Raw genomic sequence first — 20,101 nt, 5'->3', positions numbered from 1 at the left:
AAAGGCAACATGCATAGTAATTACATCTGTAAATAAGGATCTCTGTGATGTGAGAATAAGGTTGATAAATCAGTGAGTAGTATATTGTTCAAGAGATACTCATATAAGAAAGGTGAAAAATCCAGAAAGATACCACTTTTTTCTTCTTTGTTTCTTGCAAAACAAGGAAAACCTTGATTCTACATCAAAAGCAGTCCAAAGAATGCTACTTTACATTCCCATCAAAGACTAATTCAGAAATTATGTCACAAATTTCTAACATATAACATCTACTCAAACCCCCACCCATAATGTCAGGCACACTTCTTCTATGTGAAGCAGAGATTAGGACCATGAATGACACAAACACATTTTCAGGTCTTTGATGATATTAAGGAATAATTGATAGCTGTATTGTACTTAAATTAGAAAACTATCCTTAAATTTTCTGTGGTATATAGTAAAAACACTGATGTGACATCAAAGATGGCTTCAAACATAATATGAAATGGTGAGACAGTAAGAGCGTGGATATAGAAGCTTTACCAAGTGTTGTTGGGTGTTTAAGACAGGTGACGGATAATGGGAATTCATTAAAGTATCTGTCCACTTTTGGATGTGCTTGAAATTCTCTCAATGTATTTAAAAAAAACATTTTCCGTAATGACCAAGGCTACATAGTTGTGAACAAATAAAGTGACATCAAATACTTGTTATTATTACTTCTGAGGCACTCTGGTACTTTCTATTTTATTCTTTCTTTTCTAATTTATTTTAAAAAATAATGATGATCCCTAAATTTATTTGTTTTTGCTACTGAGCCATGGAAAACACTGTTTTATACAATAGAATAATTCTTCATATGTTAATTTTCCCCACTGTCCAATGCACACTCTATGAGTTTTCCACATTTCATATTAAATACCAACGTTCTCATAAGGTTCACAAACTTTAAACATCTCATACCCCTGATGTTGCTCTAATTTTGTCACATAGCATAGTGTGGCATCTTAAAAAAAAAAAAAGTGATCTATTAAAATCATGTTCCTGACTATAAATTCAAACCGAAACATTACTTTGACTAAAACAGTGTTGCTCCAAGTGATGAAATTATATCCTTTATTCAAATTAGATCCTCGTATAAAAGGAGAGTCCTCACTTTATATACTCTTCTCTACGTTCCACTCTGTATGTAAGCCTCTGTACTCTGATTTTACTGGTCCTTCTAGCATTAGGATCTGATTATTCTTTAGCTTTGCAACCACAAATAAATGTCCAGATTCATAGACTCTCCAGGCATCCAAGTTATTCCTTAGCTTATGTTTGTACAGTCTATTTTTCAGATTTTTAAAAGCTGAATGTCATTCTGTGGTTTTAAATACTTTTCCATTTACCAAGGTGATTTTCAATCTTATTTTCTGTGGCACAAGCTAGGCCTCCTGGGATGGTGCCATCCACAGAAAATAAATAAATAAATAAATATTTGATAAATAAATTAATTAATGAATAAATAAATACTTTTTATATAGCAGCATTTGGCTAAATGATAAAGTTGAATATTATTCAGTCCCACTGAACCATCTTTTTTACTGTGACCTCAACAGAGTGACACTTTATTTCAAGCCTCAAGCCTACTATAACTGATGAAATAAGCATAATAAATAAAGAACAACTGAGTACCACTAAGTTCTTGATAATAGGCTATATAGATTATCTAAAAAGTGACAAACATAAACGTTTGGAGATATTTAGTAGATATTCATTTATAGCACTATATTGAAGAACCATAAGAGTAGATAAAATATATAAACGTATGCATTGTGTTACAGTCTCTAGCCTTCTATAATTGTTCTTATATGTTTACATACTTTCTACAAATGTATGTTATAATCTTCAATATCTGTACTCCATAATGTGAAAGATGGTCTTTGATGGGTGCTAGGTAATTTAATATTCAGCATATTGAATTAAAGTCCAACTTTTCCTATTTCATTATTATTCTTACACAGGAAGATAAAAAGACAAATAATATCCAGGAATAGAAAACATAATTTGTTAAGTACTTAAAGAAACATAACTACAAATAGTTTTTGGTGATTATATATTGAATAACATTATGGGGGGAAAAAAAAACTTAGTGGGAGGGAAAATTTAAGTCAGAAGGAGTTGCAGATGAAATTACAACATCTGGTTTCAGCATGATCATGTTTCTGCAGTATTATCTCAACAGCAGGCAGACCGGGTCTGTAGCCAAAGAAGCCTGACCCTATGGGACAAGAGACCTCCTCTGCTCATCCTGCTGGGATCCCCCCAGATGACAAATACTCTTGGCACTGAATCACTGTCAAGATACACTTCAAGGTGCTCATGACCCAGTAACCAAGACTTGTCCTTTGAGGATCCCTTAAATTTCATGTCTCTTCAGCAGCCTGCTCCCCTCAGAGACTTTTCCAAACCAAGCTCTTCAGTCTGTGCCTTGAAGCCTTGTTACCACCCTTGCTCTTTGGAATCCTGTTTAATTGTTACCTTTGATCACACTTGTGTGAGGCAATCATGGTCACATCCCCCTTAAGGAGCCAGTTTTAATCTTCTTTCCATATTTTAAACCACTTTGAGGTTATTAAAAGGATCTGAAAGGTAGAACCAGAGCAAGATGGCAGAGGAGTAGGAAACTTAAATATCATTGGGTCCCAGGAGTTCAGCTGGATAGTTACCAAACCATTCCAAACACCTACTAACTCAATAGGAGATCAAAGAGAAGAAGAGCAGCAATTCTAGGAACAGAAAAGCAACCACTTTCTAGAAGGTAAGACCTGTGGAGAAGTGAATCTGAGGTGAAAAATGGGAAGATAGTCTGTGGGGGGAGGGGCCAGCTCCTGGCAGTCATAGACCAGTGGAGCACAAATCGGAACTTTAGAAGATGGTTCCACTAAGGGACATCACCCTAGAGGCTAAGTGGGGAGTGGAGCCCTTGTGGGGACAATGTGGTCTCAAGGACCTGCAGGGTCACAGAAAGACAAGGGGTGGCTGATTATGACAGAGCTCCCAGGTATTGGAGTGGGAAAGCAGACTATAGAGATGGAACTAAGGAGTATGCTGTCAGCTCAGGGTTACCTTAGGCTGTGATGTGAGGCACACTCAAACCACTGTTCTTTGAACAGAGACCCCAAAAATGGCAGATACGGAGAAACCCCCTCCTTCCTTCTCTGGGAGGAGTGGCACAGGAGTGTGCTACAGGAATCTGCTGGGTATGGAGACTCCAAATGGGGCCACATGCCAGAAATACAAATGCTCAGTCACAGGCCAGGTGAGTTCGGAGTGAGATTGGAGACCAGGGAGATGGGAGGTATTTACTGCTTCTCTCCAAAGGTGCACTGAGGAATGGGGCTTGAGCACTTGGCTCCTCTAGGCTGGAGATTAGGAGGCTGTCATTTTCATTCTCTGCCTCCAAAGCTCTATGGAAAGCATTGAGGGAATAAAAGCTGCCGAGATCAAAACATAGCAGATTACATAGCCTGGCCACTGAAAAGAGTGGTGCAATTATGCCTCAGGCAAAGACATTTGAGAATTAGTACAACAGGCCCCTCCCCTAGAAGATCAACAAGAACATCCAGCCAAGACCAAGGTTATCAATCAATGAGAACTGCAGAACTCCCAGAGCTACGGAAATTCATGTTTTTGTTTGCTTGTTTGTTTTGTTTTGTTTTCTATGATTCATTAGTCTTTAAAAGTTAAATTTTTTTAATTCTATTTTTTCTTATTCTATTTTTTATTTTTTATAATTTTCCCTTTTCCCTATTTTAATGTTTTTAAACTATTTTATCAATACCTTTTTAAAATATCTTTTAAAATTTTCATTGTTATAGTCATATTCTCTCCCTTCATCTTACTTGACCTTATTTTTTGTGTACATATCGGTTTTTCTTTCTTTAATTTTGGATACAGTTTCTTATAATAGATCAAAATATACCCTAACTCTAGTGAATGGCTTTGTTCTAGTCTCTAGTCTGATCACATTCTTTTCTCTTTTTTTTTTTTCTGTTTTCAACCAACTTCTTATATAATCAATTCCTTTTTTAGAATCTTCTTTTGATTTACGTCTTTACAGTTATACTCCCTTCATTGTGTTTACATATATATATATTTTTTCATTTTTTAAAATTTTGGGAGGCAGTTTCCTCTAACCAAAATATACCTAAAATAAAAAATCAAGTATGTGGCTCTGTTCTTTTCACCAGTCTAATATTTATTTAGTTATTTATTTTCTTTCTTTCTTTCTTTTCCCCACAGTTTCAGATCTCTTCTGATTTGGTTAGTGTATATTTTTCTGGGCCATTGCTACCTTTTTAGTATTTTGTTCTCTCATTCATCTCTTCTTATCTAGATAAAATGACAAGGCAGAAAAACTCACTTAAACAAACAAACAAACAAACAAAAATAAACAAGAGGCAGTACTGATGGCTAGGGACCTATTCAATAAGGACATTGGTAATATGTCAGAACAAGTGTTCAGAACGATGGTTATCAAGATGCTAGCTGGGCTCGAAAAAAGCATGGAAGATACTAGAGAATCCATTTCTGGAGAAATAAAAGCCCTTTCTGGAAAAATAAAGGAACTAAAATCTAACTAAAAGGAACTAAAATCTAGTTGAAATTTAAAAAGCTGTTAATAAGGTGCAATAAAAAATGGAGGCTCTCACTGCTAGGATAAACAAGGCAGAAGAGAGAATTAGTAATATAGAAGACCAAATGATGGAGAATAAAGAAGCTGAGCAAAAGAGAGATAAACAACTACTGGACCATGAAGCGAGATTTGAGACATTAGTGATACTATAAGACAAAACAATATTAGAATAACTGGGATCCCAGAAGAAGAAGAAGGGGGGGGGGAATAAGGTATATTGAAGCAAATTGTTGTAGAGAATTTCCCTATTTTGGCAAAGGAAACAAGCATCAAAATCCAGGAGGCACAAAGAACCCCCTCAGAATCAGTAAAAAAAGGTCTACACCGTGTCATCTAAGAATAACTTACAAGTCTCAGTGACAAAGAGAAAATTCTGAAAGCAGCTCAGGACAAGAGGTCTGTAAAATACAAGATAGAAATATTAGATTGGCAGTAGACCTATCCACAAAGACCTGGCAGGCAAAAGGGGATTGGGATGATATATTCAGAGTGCTAAATGAGAAAAATATGCAGCCAAGAATACTATATCAAATTAGGCTATCATTGAAAATAGAAGAAGAGATAAAAAGCTTCCAGGACAAACAAAAATTAAAAGAATTTGCAAATACCAAACCAGCTCTACAGGAAATATTGAAAGGGGTCTTCTAAGCAAAGAGAGAGCCTAAAAGTAACAGACCAGAAAGGAACAGGACAATACACAGTAACAGTCACTTTCCAGGCAATACAATGGCACTAAATTAATATCTTTCAATAGTTATCCTGAATGAAAATGCACTAAATGCCCCAATCAAAAGACAAAGGGTATCAGAATGGATTAAAAAAAAAAAAAACCTATCAGTATTCTGTCTGCAAGAAACTCATTTTAGACCCAAAGACACCTCCAGATTTAAAGTGAGGGGGTGGAAAACAATTTACCATTCTAATGGACATTAAAAAGAAGCTGGGGTGGCAATCCTTATATCAGATAAATCAGATTTTGAGCCAAAGAATATAATAGGAGATGAGGAAGGAGACTATATCATACTATACTTAAAGAGTCTGTCCAACAAGAAGATCTAAAAATGTTAAATATCTATGCCCTTAACATGGGAGCAGCCAATTATATAAGCCAATTAATAAAATTAAAGAAACACATTGACAGTAATACAGTAATAGCAGCGGATGTTAACACTGCCCTCACTAAAACTGACAGATCATCTAAGCAAAAGATCAACAAGGAAATAAAGGCTTTAAATGGCACACTGGACTAGGTGGACATCACAGATATATTTAGAACGTTCCATCCCAAGGCAATGGAATACACATTCTTCTCTAGTGCACATGGTACATTCTCCAGGATAGATCATATCTTGGGACACAAATCAGGTCTCAACTGGTACCAAAAGATTGGGATCATTCCCTGCATATTTTCAGACCACAATGCTTTGAAACTAGAACTCAACCACAAGAGGAAAGTTGCAAAGAACTCAAATACATGGAGACTAAAGAGCATCCTACTAAAGAATGACAGTTTCGGTCCTGAGAGAAAAGTATATAGCAGCACAAGCCTTTCTCAAGAAACAAGAAAGGTCTCAAGTATACAACCTAACCCTACACTTAAAGGAACTTTCTTTGCTCTTCTTTCTCCAGCTCCTTCTCCAGCAGGAGAAGACAAATAATAAAGATCAAAGCAGAAATCAATGAAATAGAAACCAAAAGAACAGTAGAACAAACCGACAAAACTAGAAGCTGGTGCTTTAAAAGATTGATAAACCCCTGGCCAGACTTATCAAAAAGAAAAGAGAAAGGACCTAAATTAGAAAATCATGAATGAAAGAGGAGAGGTCCCAACCAACAAAGAAATACAATTATACGAACATATTCTGAGCAACTTTACACCAGCCAATTCGACAATCTGGAAGAAATGGATGCATTCCCAGAGACATATAAACTATAAAAACTGAACCAGAAAGAAATAGAAAACCTGAACAGACCCATACCCAGTAAGGAGATTGAAGCAGTCATCAAAAATCTCCCAACAAATAAGAGCTTAGGGCCAAACGGCTTCCAAGGTAAATTCTACCAAACATTTAAAGAAGAATTGATACCTATTGTCCTGAAACTGTTCCAAAAAAATAGAAATGGGGAGGAGGAGTCAAGATGGCGGAGAAGTAGCAGGCTGAGACTACTTCAGCTATGAGGAGATCAGCTAGATAGCTTATCTAAAGATTGCAAACACCTGCAAATCCATCGGCAGATCAAAGAGAAGAAGAACAGCAATTCTGGAAACAGAAAAACAACCACTTTCTGAAAGGTAGGACCGGCAGAGAAGTGAATCCAAAGCGACGGGAAGATAGACCCCGGGGGGAGGGGCCTGCTCCTGGAAAGCGGCGGAGCAACAGCGCACAAAATCAGGACTTTTAAAAGTCTGTTCCGCTGAGAGACATCACTCCAGAGGCTAAACCAGGGCGAACCCCACGCGGGGTCAGCGTGGCCTCAGGTCCCGGAAGGTCACAGAAGGATCGGGGGTGTCTGAGTGTTGCAGAGCTTGCAGGTATTGGAACGGGAAAGCCGGCTACAGAGACAGAGCCGACAGTAAGCTCACAGCTTGGTGTTACCTTGAACCGGTGGCAGGCTCGGTGAGCTCGGAGCACGGCAGGAGGTCAGGCAGACAGGAGTAACTGGGCACTGTTCTCTGAGGGCGCACTGAAGAGTGGGGCCCTGGGCTCTCAGCTCCTCCGGGCCGGAGACCAGGAGGCCGCCATTTGTATTCCCGTCCTCTGGAACTCTACGGAAAGCGTTCAGGGAACAAAAGCTCCTGAAAGCAAACCCGAGCGGATTACTCACCCCGGCCCCTGCTAAGGGCAGTGCAATTCTGCCTGGGGCAAAGACACTTGAGAATCACTACAACAGGCCCCTCCCCCAGAAGACCAACAAGAAATCCAGCCGAGACCAAGTTCACCTACCAAGGAGTGCGGTTTCAATACCAAGGAGAGCAGCAGAATTCCAGAGGAGGAGAAAGCAAAGCAAAGAACTCATGGCTTTTTCCCTGTGATTTTTTTTAGTCTTGCAGTTAATTTAATTTTTTTCTTTTTCATTTTTTGTTTTTTTTCTCGCCTTCTGGTAAAATTTTTTTTTAACTTTTACCTTTTCTTTTTTAACGTTTTTTAACTAGTTTAGTATATATATTTTTTCTTTTTTATATTTTTCTTTATTTGTTGTCTTTTTTTAAAATTATTTTCTTTTCTTTTTTTTTCTTTCTTCCTTTTTGAACCTCATTTTATCCCCTTTCTCCCCCCTCACAATTTGGGATCTCTTCTAATTTGGTTAAAGCATATTTTCCTGGGGTTGTTGCCACACTTTTAGTATTTTACTTGCTCCTTCATATACTCTTATCTGGACAAAATGACAAGACGGAAAAATTCAAAACAAAAAAAAAGAACAAGAGGCAGTACCGAAGGCTAGGGACCTAATCAATACAGACATTGGTAATATGTCAGATCTAGAGTTCAGAATGACAATTCTCAAGGTTCTAGCCGGGCTCGAAAAAGGCATGGAAGATATTAGAGAAACCCTCTCGAGAGATATAAAAGCCCTTTCTGGAGAAATAAAAGAACTAAAATCTAACCAAGTTGAAATCAAAAAAGCTATTAATGAGGTGCAATAAAAAATGGAGGCTCTCACTGCTAGGATAAATGAGGCAGAAGAAAGAATTAGTGATATAGAAGATCAAATGACAGAGAATAAAGAAGCTGAGCAAAAGAGGGACAAACAGCTACTGGACCACGATGGGAGAATTCGAGAGATAAGTAACACCATAAGATGAAACAACATTAGAATAATTGGGATTCCAGAAGAAGAAGAAAGAGAGAGGGGAGCAGAAGGTATACTGGAGAGAATTATTGGGGAGAATTTCTCCAATATGGCAAAGGAAAAGAGCATCAAAATTCAGGAGGTTCAGAGAACGCCCCTCAAAATCAATAAGAATAGGCCCACACCCCATCACCTAATAGTAAAATTTACAAGTCTCAGTGACAAAGAGAAAATCCTGAAAGCAGCCCGGGAAAAGAAGTCTGTAACATACAATGGTAAAAATATTAGATTGGCAGCTGACTTATCCACAGAGACCTGGCAGGCCAGAAAGAGCTGGCATGATATTTTCAGAGCACTAAACGAGAAAAACATGCAGCCGAGAATACTATATCCAGCTAGGCTATCATTGAAAATAGAAGGAGAGATTAAAAGCTTCCAGGACAAACAAAAACTGAAAGAATTTGCAAACACCAAACCAGCTCTACAGGAAATATTGAAAGGGGTCCTCTAAGCAGAGGGTCCTCTAAGAGACAGCCTACAAGTGGTAGATCAGAAAGGAACAGAGACCATATACAGTAACAGTCACCTTACAGGCAATACAATGGCACTAAATTCATATCTCTCAATAGTTACCCTGAATGTTAATGGGCTAAATGCCCCTGTCAAAAGACACAGGGTATCAGAATGGATAAAAAAAACAAAACCCATCTATATGTTGCCTCCAAGAAACTCACTTTAAGCCCGAAGACACCTCTAGATTTAAAGTGAGGGGGTGGAAAAGAATTTACCATGCTAATGGACATCAGAAGAAAGCAGGAGTTGCAATCCTTATATCAGATCAATTAGATTTTAAGCCAAAGACTATAATAAGAGATGAGGAAGGACACTATTTCATACTCAAAGGGTCTGTCCAACAAGAAGATTTAACAATTTTAAATATCTATGCCCCCATCGTGGGAGCAGCCAACTATATAAACCAATTAATAACAAAATCAAAGAAACACATCAACAATAATACAATAATAGTAGGGGACTTTAACACTCCCCTCACTGAAATGGACAGATCATCCAAGCAAAAGATCAGCAAGGAAATAAAGGCCTTAAACGACACACTGGACCAGATGGATATCACAGATATATTCAGAAAATTTCATCCTAAAGCAACAGAATACACATTCTTCTCTAGTGCACATGGAACATTCTCCAGAATAGATCACATCCTTGGTCCTAAATCAGGACTCAACCGGTATGAAAAGATTGGGATCATTCCCTGCATATTTTCAGACCACAATGCTCTAAAGCTAGAACTCAACCACAAAAGGAAGTTTGAAAAGAACCCAAATACATGGAGACTAAACAGCATCCTTCTAAAGAATGAATGGGTCAACTGGGAAATTAAAGAAGAATTGAAAAAAATCATGGAAACAAATGATAATGAAAATACAATGGTTCAAAATCTGTGGGACACAACAAAGGCAGTCCTGAGAGGAAAATATATAGCGGTAGAAGCCTTTCTCAAGAAACAAGGTCTCAGGTACACAACCTAACCCTACACTTAAAGGAGCTGGAGAAAGAACAAGAAAGAAACCCTAAGCCCAGCAGGAGAAGAGAAATCATAAAGATCAGAGCAGAAATCAATGAAATAGAAACCAAAAAAACAATAGAACAAATCAACGAAACTAGGAGCTGGTTCTTCGAAAGAATTAATAAAATTGATAAACCCCTGGCCCGACTTATCAAAAAGAAAAGAGAAAGGACCCAAATAAATAAAATCATGAATGAAAGAGGAGAGATCACAACTAACACCAAAGAAATACAAACTATTATAAGAACATACTATGAGCAACTCTACGGCAATAAATTTGACAATCTGGAAGAAATGGATGCATTCCTAGAAACATATAAATTACCACAACTGAACCAGGAGGAAATAGAAAGCCTGAACAGACCCATAACCAGTAAGGAGATTGAAACAGTCATTAAAAATCTCCAAACAAACAAAAGCCCAGGGCCAGATGGCTTCCCGGGGGAATTCTACCAAACATTTAAAGAAGAACTAATTCCTATTCTCCTGAAACTGTTCCAAAAAATAGAAATGGAAGGAAAACTTCCAAACTCATTTTATGAGGCCAGCATCACCTTGATCCCAAAACCAGACAAGGATCCCACCAAAAAAGAGAGCTATAGACCGATATCCTTGATGAACACAGATGCGAAAATACTCAACAAAATACTAGCCAATAGGATTCAACAGTACATTAAAAGGATTATTCACCACGACCAAGTGGGATTTATTCCAGGGCTGCAAGGTTGGTTCAACATCCGCAAATCAGTCAATGTGATACAACACATCAATAAAAGAAAGAACAAGAACCATATGATACTCTCAATAGATGCTGAAAAAGCATTTGACAAAGTACAACATCCTTTCCTGATCAAAACTCTTCAAAGTGTAGGGATAGAGGGCGCATACCTCAATATCATCAAAGCCATCTATGAAAAACCCACCGCAAATATCATTCTCAATGGAGAAAAACTGAAAGCTTTTCCGCTAAGGTCAGGAACACGGCAGGGATATCCATTATCACCACTGCTATTCAACATCGTACTAGAGGTCCTAGCCTCAGCAATCAGACAACAAAAGGAAATTAAAGGCATCCAAATCGGCAAAGAAGAAGTCAAATTATCACTCTTCGCAGATGATATGATACTATATGTGGAAAACCCAAAAGACTCCACTCCAAAACTGCTAGATCTTATACAGGAATTCAGTAAAGTGTCAGGATATAAAATCAATGCACAGAAATCAGTTGCATTTCTCTACACCAACAGCAAGACAGAAGAAAGAGATATTAAGGAGTCAATCCCATTTACAATTGCATCCAAAACCATAAGATACCTAGGAATAAACCTAACCAAGGAGACACAGAATCTATACTCAGAAAACTATAAAGTACTCATGAAAGAAATTGAGGAAGACACAAAGAAATGGAAAAATGTGCCATGCTCCTGGATTGGAAGAATAAATATTGTGAAAATGTCTATGCTACCTAAAGCAATTTACACATTTAATGCAATTCCTATCAAAGTACCATCCATCTTTTTCAAAGAAATGGAACAAATAATGCTAAAATTTATATGGAACCAGAAAAGACCTCGAATAGCCAAAGGGATATTGAAAAAGAAAGCCAACGTTGGTGGCATCACAATTCCGGACTTCAAGCTCTATTACAAAGCTGTCATCATCAAGACAGCATGGTACTGGCACAAAAACAGACACATAGATTAATGGAACAGAATAGAGAGCCCAGAAATAGACCCTCAACTCTATGGTCAACTAATCTTCGACAAAGCAGGAAAGAATGTCCAATGGAAAAAAGAAAGCCTCTTCAATAAATGGTGCTGGGAAAACTGGACAGCCACATGCAGAAAAATGAAATTGGACCATTTCCTTACACCACACACAAAAATAGACTCAAAATGGATGAAGGACCTCAATGTGCGAAAGGAATCTATCAAAATCCTTGAGGAGAACACAGGCAGCAACCTCTTCGACCTCAGCCACAGCAACATCTTCCTAGGAACAATGCCAAAGGCAAGGGAAGCAAGGGCAAAAATGAACTATTGGGATTTCATCAAGATCAAAAGCTTTTGCACAGCAAAGGAAACAGTTAACAAAATCAAAAGACAACTGACAGACTGGGAGAAAATATTTGCAAATGACATATCAGATAAAGGACTAGTGTCCAGAATCTATAAAGAACTTAGCAAACTCAACACCCAAAGAACAAAGAATCCAATCAAGAAATGGGCAGAGGACATGAACAGACATTTCTGCAAAGAAGACATCCAGATGGCCAACAGACACATGAAAAAGTGCTCCATATCACTCGGCATCAGGGAAATACAAATCAAAACCACAATGAGATATCACCTCACACCAGTCAGAATGGCTATAATCAACATGTCATGAAATGACAGATGCTAGCGAGGATGCGGAGAAAGGGGAACCCTCCTACACTGTTGGTGGGAATGCAAGCTGGTGCAGCCACTCTGGAAAACAGCATGGAGGTTCCTCAAAATGTTGAAAATAGAACTGCCCTATGATCCAGCAATTGCACTATTGGGTATTTACCCTAAAGATACAAACGTAGTGATCCAAAGGGGCACGTGCATCCGAATGTTTATAGCAGCAATGTCCACAATAGCCAAACTATGGAAAGAACCTAGATGTCCATCAACAGATGAATGTATCAAGAAGAAGTGGTATATATACACAATGGAATACTATGTAGCCATCAAAAGAAATGAAATCTTGCCATTTGCGACAACATGGATGGAACTAAAGTGTATCATGCTTAGGGAAATAAGTCAAGCAGAGAAACACAACTATCATATGATCTTCCTGATATGAGGAAGTGGTGATGCAACTTGGGGGCTTAAGTGGGTAGGAGAAGAATAAATGAAACAAGATGGGAATGGGAGGGAGATGAACCATAAGTGACTGTTAATCTCACAAAACAAACTGAGGGTTGCTGTGGGGAGGGTGTTTGGGAGAAGGGGGTGGGATTATGGACATTGGGGAGGGTATGTGCTTTGGTGAGTGCTGTGAAGTGTGTAAACCTGGTGATTCACAGACCTGTACCCCTGGGGACTAAAAATATATGTTTATAAAAAATAAAAAATTAAAAAAAAATAGAAATGGAAGGAAAAATTCCAAATCTCACACCACCACCTCACACCATTCAGAATGGCTGAAATTAACAAGTCAGGAAATGACAGATGTTTGCAAGGGTGGTAGAGAAAGGGGAACCCTCCTACACTGTTGGTGGGAATGCAAGCTGGTGCAGCCACTCTGGAAAACAGCATGGAGGCTCCTCAAAAAGTTGAACATAGAGCTACCCTATGACCCAGCAATTGCACTATTGGGTATTTGTCCTAAAGATACAAAGGTAGTGATCCGAAGGGGCACGTGCACCTGAATGCTTATAGCAGCAATGTCCACAATAGCCAAACTATGGAGAGAACCTGGATGTCCATCAACAGATGAATGGATAAAGAAGATGTGGTATATATAGACAATGGAATACTATGCAGCCATCAAAAACCCCACAAAATCCTACTATTTGCAATGATGTGGATGAAACTGGAGGGTGTTATGCTAATTGAGATAAGTGAACCAGAGACAGACAAGTATCATATGATATCTTTGATATGAGGAATTTGAAAGGTAGGGCAGGGGTTTGTAGGGGTAGGAAAGGAGAAAATGAACAAGATGGGACCCGGGAGGGAGGCAAAGCATAGGAGACTCTTAATCTCAGGAAACAAACTGAGGATTGCTGGGGCATTGGGGGGAGGATAGGGTGGCCGCATTATGGACATTGGGGAGGGTATTGCTATGGTGAATGCTGTGAATTGTGTAAGACTGATGATTCACAGACCTGTACCCCTGAAGCAAATAATACATTATGTGTTAATAAAAAAGAATAAAATAAAATAAAATAAAATAAAAGGATTTGAAAGAAGAAAGAAAACAAAACCTTGAATTTGGATAAGTCAATATGGAGCCTGATATAGTAAAGTATGTAACTAATCTCAAATCTGTAACTTTAGTGTGGATAAGGATTATGGCCATTCACCACACTTTATTTTTTTATTTTTTTAAAGACTTTATTTACTTATTTGAGTGAAAGGGAACAAGTGGTGGGGAGGGGCAGAGGGAGAGAGAGAGAGATAGATCTCCCTGATGTGGGGCTCAATGTCAGGACCCTGGGATCACCATCTGAGCTGAAGGCAGCTGCTTAACCCATGAAGCCACCTAGGGGGCTCCTGAACACTGCATTTTAAACACACATTTTGCCACTAACAAAACTAAGGTGCATTGCTATTGTGGTAGATGGTCTGTGAGAATCCCAAACATTCTTAGGATCCCCTGACATGAAATAAAGATAACTTAAAACTGACTTTTCATGTTCACTACACACTATACATTAAGAAATCTCACAATCTCTAAAACCATTGCATTTAGGAATCCAATAAAAGTAAGTGGGCTTCTGTCACCTTGACAACTGGAACAGCTGTTACTCCATGCAAGTCATGGAAAGGCTGGGCTGGAACACTGTGCAGCAACATGATGCTGGAAAAGCACCTGCCGCCCAGCAGCCTGCCCTGCCTCCCAGTCATTCCGCTCTAGCCGTCTGTAACCTCTGGCTTTCTATTTCTCCCAGTGCACTCAGAAACATTTTAAAGGTTGGATGGCATTTAAATATATACTTCATCTTCACATGTTTAAAGTTTTAATTCCCAACATCTGGAAATCAACCTTTGTCTAACTTTGAGTTCACTGGAGAAAACTGCTAAGAGTTTAAAAGTTATTACTGCCTTTATCCAAGAAAACACATTAAGAAATGCTGGTCTTACTTTGTTAATATTTACCTTGTGCCCTTTTTTCAAGGGGATTCAAATCACAAGGTAAATTTCTTAAATACTCAAATACTTCTGTTAAGTACCCAATATTATTATTTTCATGTATTATAAAGGGAATCAAGCACAAAGTTCACTGCCAGTAAGTGGTTTGTCAGAAGATAGTACATGGAGCTTTTCACTTTCCCTCTGTTCTCCATTCTATTTTTATCTAATTTTATTTTAAAACAGTGTCTTTCATCTTATCATGATTAGGATGCAAAATATTTTCAAGTTTTTCCTCTGGAAATCAAATGAGATCATCACTTAAAGTCCTTTCCCTGTGCCAAGCACTGTGAAAGCACTTGATAGAACAAATGTTGTTTAACTCTGAATCATATAAAACACATTTTTAAAAAATTCATTACAAAGTGCAATACATATTGTTTCATACTTGAATTAGCAAAATACATAACAGAATTGTCTTTTCTCTTTAAAAAAATAGCATTATATTCTGCTTGGGGGAGAACCATAAAACATCAAGCCAAGTTTATACTCCCCTGTGCATGAAAACTGTAGCAGGTGACTGATGTCAGCCTTCTGTGAATGTCTCAAGTGACCTCAAGGAGATCTCAAAAACAGGAAGAACTAGAAAACCAGCAAAGCAGAGGCATGTAGGCAATATTTTTGAATAATCAGGTATGACAAAAACATAATGTATTAAGATTTTTCTCCTGTCCATGTGGAAATCAGAAAACCCTAAGTTTTCTAACTGAAACAAATTATACCTTATGGCATTCTCCAGGTATTTGGAGAATTGCTTGCAAGCATATATCCCTACCTCCCACTTTTGTATATTTAACCCCCTGTAGCTAACAAGCCTTGGAACAATTCCTCAAAGCAATCTGAAAAACTGCTTCCTAGAGGATTATCCTCAGTAAGACAATTAATAAAACATTTACTAACCTATTTCGAGATTGGCTTTTTACCAGTTGACAATTTGGTGACCACGAAAGGACCCCAGAAGAGACACCACTCTCTCCTTTGGACTCCACCAGGAGATGGAGCCTTGCCACTGGCTCTTGTGCCAAGTTTACTTGGAGTACAAAGGACATTGTCCTTGGAGAACAAAAGACATGGTGGGTTCTTCCTGGGACTCGGACCTTCCCTTTTGGTAGATGGTCCAGAGCTTTATTCATTGTTATTTTTATTATCCAAAGTCAGGAGAAGGTGCTATTCTGTGTATGACCCAGGTTTCACCTCTTAACCTTTTCTTCTTTCTCTTGCAGTCAGGAAAGTGTGCCATTTTTATGCTTAACACAGGTTCCAGGTCTTATCTGTTGTCTCGTTTCTCCTGCATAAGTCAGAAAGGGCACCATACTGTATAGAGCACAGGTTTCAGGTCTCTTGGAGGGATAAATTTTCATCCCAGAAATTAAAAATCCTTTAGAACCTTGCCAATTTGAATACTTGATGCTACAATGACATAAATGAGGTTCTGAAGAAATCTGAAGACAAGGGCCAGGAGCTCCTCTCATTGAAGAATGCAGGGGTTAACATTACACCCTACATGGTTTCATAGAGATTCCCATGTACAATGCAGATAATCTAGTTGCTTTACCAAGGGATGCATGTAAATCTTATGCTCAGCATTCTGAGCACTTTCATTTTTGCCAGGCTTAATGGAGAGAGACACTGAGACACAAACGCCCATCAGCCACCTCCAGGGGGAGACCTGGAGGTGCAAGCTCACTCTGATCAACACATTGGTCCACAACTAAACCCCCTTAGGTAGTGCCAAGCATTTATACCCACTAGGACTGAGACAAACCATCACTGGAAAAACAGGGTGGGTAACACTTCGAACACTCCAGGGGGATTCACGTTTAACATACATGGATCATGTATTTCCAAGCTTCTAAATAAATGAGAGAATTATACTAAAGATAATTCTAACAATGATTTTGACATTCAAATGGCCTAAATGGGGATCCTTTGAAATATCGTGAATTTACTCAAGAAAGCCAGCGGTTAAATTAAACAACCAGAGTAGGAAGCATATTTTGATTGGTATTTAGAAGTTTTTGAAAGAAACACTGGTGCCAGTTAAGCATCTGCTTTGGCTCAGGTGGTGATCTCAGGGTCCTGGGATGAAGTTCCACATTGGGGTCTCTGCTCAGTGGGGAGTCTGCTTCTCCCTTTGCCTCTGCCTGCTGCTCTGCCTGCTTGTGCGCGCTCTCGCTCTCTCTCTCTCTCTCTCTGTCAAATAAATAAATAAATAAATAAAATCTTTTTAAAAAAACCACTAATCAAAGTTTGTTGGTTTAATTAAAACAGATTTTAGGTTTTTGTTGTTGTTGTTTTGTTTTGTTTTTGCTTTTGTTTTTTTGTTTGTTTGTTTTTGAATTGTCAACATTAAATATATTCGTATTCTACCTAGGTTTACTAAAAGTCAAACAAGCGCATGTAATCTTGGTTATAGAGTTTGTTAACAAGAAAGATCATTTTAAGATGATAGCAGATAAGCATCTTTAAGTTTTTATTAAGATCAAGGTGATTAAAATAGTTCTAAAAGTTTATAAATTTGTCAGCAATATTTGTGTCTACTTAAAGCATTTTCCTCTAATTTTTTTGTAAGTTAAAACGTTAGAGTTACATAATGGATAGTCATTAAATAAGCTAAATCACTTTCAAATAAGATAAAATACTGAAACATTAATTACTAACATAGGTTTATCTACATTTGACTTTCTATTACAGAGAAACTAAAGGTATTTGGGTCTGTTCATAAATATATTTTGTGCCATGTTGAAACAGAGAGAAAGCATATGTTTCTAAAAATTACTAAATGTATTTGTAAATTTCCCCAACTAAAAAATACTGGTATAACTAACAGTTCACAATTGCTTACTACTTTAGTTTTTACTAGAAACTAAGGTTTCTAAGATTTCAGAACTCTAATAAATATAATTAAGATTAATGGACATAATAAGGAAACAACTCTATGCAAAGACAGTAAGATATGTGTTTATGGTATTTAAAAAAAGGCATGGGAAAAGGGAAATGGATTTTTGTTGAGGAAAAACAAATTATTTTATCCTAAAGTGAGATTATTTAAAGAGGGAAAACAGAATAAAATTAAATGTAAAAAAAAAAGAAGACAAAAAAAAAAAAGAAAAGAAAAAGAAAAGAATGTAAAAAAATTTGCAAAAAGGAAATCTTTTGGAAAAGAATTTTATGTATGGCTAGTAGTGGCTAAGATTAGAATAAATTTATAGAAAATGAGTTTTAATGTCAAAAGTACACTGGTATAAGATTAGAATTTGGTTTTCTCTGTTAAAATAAAGTTTTCTTAGATTATTGGTCTAATCTTAATATGAAATTGTAAACAAAGGTTATTTATCTTTAATGTAATCAATCACTGAGAAAAAATTTCTCTGTTTTGTCTTTATGAAATATTTGATCACTTAAGATAACTGAATCTCCCTAGTATTAAAAGAGTTAAATTTTGCTGACAACTATGTAATTTCTTCATTTGCCTTTAGAATCTTTTATTGCTACCTTGCTTAAATAATTAAGCATTATAAAATATTAAGTTTTGATCTGTAATTCTGTTTAGGCACATCCTTTAATACTTTTATATTTTTGACAACCTTCACAAAATTCAAATTTTTTTTTTAAAGATTTTATTTATTTATTTGACAGAGAGAAATCACAAGTAGATGGAGAGGCAGGCAGAGAGAGAGAGAGGGAAGCAGGCTCCCTGCTGAGCAGAGAGCCCGATGCGGGACTCGATCCCAGGACCCCGAGATCATGACCTGAGCCGAAGGCAGCGGCTTAACCCACTGAGCCACCCAGGCGCCCACAAAATTCAAATTTTGAATGAAGTCTTTTTGACTGATTGGTCTTGTTTATTTGTTATATTAAATTACATGGGAAGCATTGGCAGATAAATGATGATAAACCTTCTTAGATTCTATTGTATGGGTGAAAGCTATTAATATAATTGTTCCAGAAGTTTTTTTAAAAATTAACATACAATGTATTATTTGCTTCAGGGGTACAGATCTGTGAACCATTAGTCTTACACAATTCATAGCACTCACCATAGCATATACCCTCCCTAATGTCCATAACCCAGCCACCCTATGCCTCCCCCAGCCCCCCACTCCTTAGCAACCTTCAGTTTATTTCTTGAGATTAAGAGTCTCTTACGGTATGAAATTTCTCAAGTTTTGGTATAACATTATCACTTGTAAATCTAATTATTGAAATGGAGTATGTTTCAGAAATAACCAGATTTCCTTGTCAATTGCCTTATAATAAACTCTCATCAGATCTTTAACCATGGCCATCTTTGAAACCTTTTTCATTTATCATTATTGTTTTTACTCTGATGTTCTCGCAAATGTGTTTCAGCTTCAAGAAAATTCATGGAAAGGACTTAACGACAAATATAGGTATCTGATACCCTTAAGGTCATAAAACTAAACTGGGTAAAAGATTGCCAGAACTAATGGGAATACTGGTTTCACATAGAACAGGAATTAGTAGCATGGTAGTGAATGGGCTGAGGAAAATGGTTCTATTTTTTATGACTTTTGGTTTGAAACACATACTGGCTCTATAATGTTTGCTCTTCCAGATTTAAGGAAACTTTCTTTCTTAAGCAATCTTTGACTAAGAGACATTTGGTAAAATATTCCTTTGCAAACAAATATGAAAGCTTTCTCTTTCTCCCTACCTGATCTCTCTAAAATTTGGGAACTCTCAGTAAGTATTCTTACTTCCAGGGCAGTTATAGTTATTTTCGTAAGTTCAGTAAGAATCTGTTCTCCTTATAACAGGACATCATTGGAAACAACACTTCTATTATCAAGACTTTGACTGGAATGTCATATTTGAGAGAGACATGCATAGACTCAGAGATCACCTGACAGCTTTAAGCAACTGAGGTTGGTTATGCAGCCAACGAAGGCCCCTTGGAAAATGAGCCTGGTACTGCTTGCAGGGTTCCTGGGAACTTTACCAGGTGAGTAAGGAAGGTCACTTCCTGGCAGGCTTTGAAACCTCAGAATATTTTGTGGACCTTAAGAAGAAGGGAAATAGCCTAAATCTATAGCTATACAGGTGAGTCTGATGGCAAGTATTGGGCTTGGTTTCTTAGCCTCGAAGGGCTGTTTGTTGAAAGTTCAATTTAAAATTCCTGATAGAAAGTTTCAGCAAAGCAGATTTGAAAGGACC

The 20,101-nt window shown here is 37.5% G+C and overlaps 1 pseudogene; it reads left to right on the top strand.

Annotated features, from left to right (window-relative positions):
• Positions 1 to 2,183: 2,183 nt before the first annotated feature.
• LOC131833214 (H/ACA ribonucleoprotein complex subunit 3-like) lies at positions 2,184 to 2,376 on the top strand (annotated as a pseudogene).
• The last annotated feature ends 17,725 nt before the right edge of the window (positions 2,377 to 20,101 follow it).

This window comes from Mustela lutreola, chromosome 6, assembly GCF_030435805.1.
Source record: "Mustela lutreola isolate mMusLut2 chromosome 6, mMusLut2.pri, whole genome shotgun sequence".
In the NCBI taxonomy this organism is placed as follows: Eukaryota; Metazoa; Chordata; class Mammalia; order Carnivora; family Mustelidae; genus Mustela; species Mustela lutreola.
The sequence above is the reverse complement of the archived record's forward strand: the minus strand, read 5'-3'. Positions and strand labels throughout refer to the sequence as shown.